The 4,995-nt window shown below is 39.2% G+C and overlaps 1 pseudogene; it reads right to left on the bottom strand.

Annotated features, from left to right (window-relative positions):
• Positions 1–4,288: 4,288 nt before the first annotated feature.
• Positions 4,289–4,995, bottom strand: LOC147754139 (large subunit ribosomal RNA; annotated as a pseudogene; the record flags this gene model as incomplete).

Here is a 4,995-nt window from a genome sequence, read left to right as displayed (position 1 = left end):
TTTTTTTTAAAAATTGTTTTTAAATCCCCAAGTGAGACACAAGTATTAGGCACAGGCTCTTAATTTGCCGGTGGAAATGTTACAAGGCGAGTTTTCATGTTACATGAAATGTGCTCGTGAGGTTTAGGGTTAGGGAGGGTTAGGGTTAGGGGTTTAGGGAGGGTTTAGGGTTTAGGGTTTAGGGTTAGGGGTTTAGGGTTTAGGGAGGGTTAGGGTTTAGGTTTAGGGTTTAGGGAGGGTTAGGGTTAGGGTTTAGGGTTAGGGTTTAGGGTTTACTGTCCCACCCATACCAAGCAGCTCACAAGTCGAGTTATAGGAGATATACATCGATTCATCACCGGTATCGGCATTTTATCTTAAACAGAGCAAAATCGAAGATAAAAAGTGCTTCTCTTTCCACGTCCTCTCTCCGTTGCTCTCCGCTCTGACCGTCCGCGCTATCAGCAACACAGCCAGTAGAAGGAGCAGGTTCTAATACAAAACAACGAATCCTTGTCTTGCTTATATTAAATTGATAGTCGTGTAATATATAAAAAGATCGTTGAAAAGTAGCGTTCATAGGGCGGCAACATAGAACGCCATTTAGCAGCAGTATCGATCGCCACAGCGTCGTCGAGCCTGTAACGATATAAAAATATAGAAATGTCATAATTAGTGAACTGACTGGACTATGAAAATAGTTTTAGTCGTTTGTTATACGTTCTTAACATCTTTAACGCACACTAACCAGCAACGTTAAGATTAACACATTCATATATTAACATTTAGATTAAGACCATCAGAGGAAATACTATGTGTTCGTTGACTGTATCAAGTTAATCAGCTAAGTATCAAAAACTTAGAAATCTATGTCAATTTGCTTGTGTATAGGCCACAAGAGGACATTCGCTAGTGATTCAATTCACGTTGCAAGCGCGTGAAGCAGAAAGCAAGTGACGGCAGTAAATGCGGCTCGCCTATGAATCAACAGCGATTACGGACTAAATGTTTAACATGCAAAGCGTTTTTGAAAACAAATTAACACCAACTCCGTTAAAATGGCGAACATTGTAATGTGCTTATCAAACTAACACAAACTGTACTTGTTGCTGTCATCCGGTTTTACCACCACCATTATTCTGGCTTTATTGTTTAAAAAAAATAGGTCATTATTTTTGAAAAAAAAGATTTGTAACTAGAGTTTTCGTAGTTTCGTGAAAATGAAAAATTATGATTTTTAAAAATTTCGCAATGCTAATCGTGCCTATTGCTGTTGTTGGAGCGAATGTTTTACTGTTGAATACTGTTGAATGAATACTATTGTATCCGATCTGATAATGACACTAGATATTGAAATGTAATTACTGATGAACGGATTGCCTATTACTTATTATGCTTTTTCATGACTAGAGTGTTACAAAATATTATATAGTTATCATATAGCACTTTTTTCCCGAGTACAGAAACAGCATAAAATTTGGCTATCTAATTCACTTTAGGGGAATTCCCTGAAACAGCGGAAAGAGACATCGATAAACGAAGGATTCTTCTACTTAGCCAAGTTATGTTCACAAAATAATCATTACGCTGTTTGGACCACACAATGTTCAATGGGATGATTAAATGCAATGCACAAGCAGTGGCGGCGGCTATGAAACAAAGGGCGTCTATTTGCGAACGACGTCTCGTCATGCCATATAGTTACATCTACGTATTTCATTTATTTGTACATAATAACAAGTCTCATTAGATCGCAGTATGGTAACTGCTCTACTAATTACAACACATTCGCTACTTCATTTCAATTTCTTTTTTTTGGAAGTTGAGGGCAAATGCATTACGCAGACCAGAAATCACTGGATTGTGCTTTGTCTAGTACTGTGGGACTTCCACCTACTAAAGCCTAGACCTTTTCATCAGCTTGGGCCATGGTTCGGGATATATTTGATATTACCTCGGAAGCATGACTTGCAGAAACGGTCATTTCGTCATCATTCCGTCTGAACCCAGTCCTTAATCTACCCTAATTTGTCGCTGGCCTGACAGAACTTGACAGGAGTGACTACTTTGGATATCTCCCAAAAGAAAAAAAGACTCCCTTCTTCCTCCCGTCTTCTTTTTCCCAGTAAGGTATATTGCTTTATTTTCTAGGTCCTGATAATAAGAGCCAGATCATCTGCAAATGCGATAGTTTCAACCCTTGCCGGTAAATCCGTTATTTGTAGCACGCCGTCATAGGCTAAATTCCATAGTGTTGGTCCAAGGACCGATCCCTGCGGAATCCCAGCTGTGGCTTTGTATTTCGTTCCTTCCGCCTCCAGTTTTTTGTTCCCTAAATACGAGCTGATGACTTTGACTAGATACATGATCTTCTTCTCCTCCAGGGCGGCCATCAGTTTTCCCCAACTCATGCTATTAAAGGCATTTCTAACATACAGCAGGATCAGAAGCACGAAATTCCTAGTCTTCAGTTTACTATTCATCTCTTCTCTCGCTAATTTGAGGACCCTATCCACAGCTGAGAGTGTTGAGCGCTGTCCCCTGAAGCCGTATTGTGCTTCGGAGTGTGCTTCTTTTTCTTCAATCTCCTTGGTCAATCGGGCTACCATGGTGCTTTCCACGGCATTTGAAGCCGCGTGCAGGAGGCCGGTGAAAAGGTCGTCAGCCCTGTTTTATTTCCTAGCTTTGAGATCAGAACTAAGTTTGCTTCTTCCCATACGTTCAGAAAAATCCCTCGTCGCAGGGTATCGTTCGCTAACTTTTGGAAGAATAAAAATGGCATAAAATTTGACTACCCAATTCATTTTTGGGGCATCATCCCCTAAAACAACGGGAAGAGACTAAACGGAGAATTTTTTTACTTAACGAAAATAATGAGGTTCACGAAATAATTTACGTTATTCGGATTGCACAATACTGAAGCGCTTACTTCGTGAAAGGTTCCATTTATTTGATGTTTATACGCGATTTCAATATTTGACCTGTCTGAAACTTGGTAACGTGTATTGCATCTATATGCAATTTCTGTATAATTTCTGAAAATGTCGCACTGCAGGTTATAGTGACTGCTATTTGTTATAGTCGATTAGGTTTCTGCTAGCCTTTGTACTAGATTGTACAATGGTACAAAATATCGAAATGTAATTACTAATGAACGGATTGGATTACGCGTCTTTTTTTTATTTAGCCCTTTTTCTTTCTGTTCTTCACACAAAAACGGCACAAAATTTGGCTAACCAATTCGCTTTTGATGCATCCCCTGAAACAGAGGGAAGAGACATCATTAAATGAAGAACTTTACTATTTAATAAACTAATGGATCGCATAATATAAAAAAGCACAAGCAACGGGTGCTTTTTTGCTGGTAGCATATATATATACATAAAAGAATGAATAATGAACGTTATTAGTATGTTGTTTTCCATTACAGAAAAGGTACACTCACACAAGGTACAATCCATGTATCCAAGTAATCGTTAGTCCAGGTTGACGGATAAACCTCCTACTGAACACACGCTATTTAAGAGAGACTACTAAAGATAACTATTAGAGAAAATTCGATCGTATTGATTCATTTCATGAAATGAACTATCATCATGCCAAAGGTCGCAAGCTAGCCAATAGTCGTCAGCCTGCCTCTCCCACCGTATAACTAGTTATGCGCGGATAAACCAGTTGAATGATTCCTCCGTTTCTTAACGAAGTCAGGGAAAAAGTTCTCTTTTGCCAGCCTACTCGACGCGTATTGATAGTCGCATGTATGCGCGTGCGACTATTTTGTATCTGTGTTCAGTTTCATCGAGGAGGAAGTTCATAAATTTACTCAAATTTTTACGTTGTGAACCATGTCTAACAATGCTATGGCAACAAGCCAATTATTTCATCGCAAACAGCAAACGGCCAATACGAAGATAAGTCTCAATAGATCGCAGTACGGTAACTGCTCTACTAATTACAACACTTCGATTGATAAAAGTCATTTGCAGATTGTCTTGTGCATGAACATAATAAGATCAAAAACCTCTATGAAGACATTCGCTACTTCATTTCAATTTACTCATATTGCTCAGTTATGCACTCACACAACTATTTAATAAACAATACACATTCCAGACACTAATGTTATGGACTCTGGGTTGGATTCTGACTTAGAGGCGTTCAGTCATAATCCATTAGATTATGGAGGAAGTTCCATAAATTTACTCAAATCTTTACGTTGTGAACCATGGCTAACAATCGCAACAGGTTGTTATGTTTCTTTTATGCTCTTTTATGCTATTGCAACAAGCCAATTATTTCATCGCAAACAGCAAACGCCCAATACGAAGATACGTCTCATTAGATCGCAGTATGGTAACTGCTCTACTAATTACAACACTTCGACTGATAAAAGTCATATGCAGATTGTCTTGTGCCCGGAACATAATAAGATCAAAAACCTCTATGAAGACATTCGCTACTTCATTTCAATTTGCTCATGTTGCTCAGTTATGCACTCACACAACTATTTAATAAACAATTCACATTCCAGACACTAATGTTATGGACTCCGGATTGGATTCTGACTTACAGGCGTTCAGTCATAATCCATTAGATGGTAGTTTAGTGCCTCTGATTTTTCAATTAAACACAAAACCAATTGTCTAAACCTACGGTTCCTCTCGTACTAAGCAGGATTACCATCACCATAACAACTGCGAACGGTAGGGTAAAACTAACCTGTCTCACGACGGTCTAAACCCAGCTCACGTTCCCTATTAGTGGGTGGCTAACACTTGGCGAATTCTGCTTCGCAATGATAGGAAGAGTCGACATCGAAGGATCAAAAAGCGACGTCGCTATGAACGCTTGGCCGCCACAAGCCAGTTATCCCAGTGGTAACCTTTCTGACACCTCTTGCTTAAAATTCCTAAAAACAAAAGGCTCAAGGGGCCACGCTTTCACGGTCTACACTTGTAATGAAAGCTAAGATCAAGCCAGCATTTACCCTTTTGCTCTATGCGAGATTTCTGTTTT

The sequence above is a fragment of the Varroa destructor genome, unplaced genomic scaffold (genome assembly GCF_002443255.2).
Source record: "Varroa destructor unplaced genomic scaffold, Vdes_3.0 BEIS01000421.1, whole genome shotgun sequence".
NCBI lineage: Eukaryota > Metazoa > Arthropoda > Arachnida > Mesostigmata > Varroidae > Varroa > Varroa destructor.
Note: the sequence above shows the minus strand (reverse complement) of the source record. Positions and strands in the feature narration are given on the sequence as shown.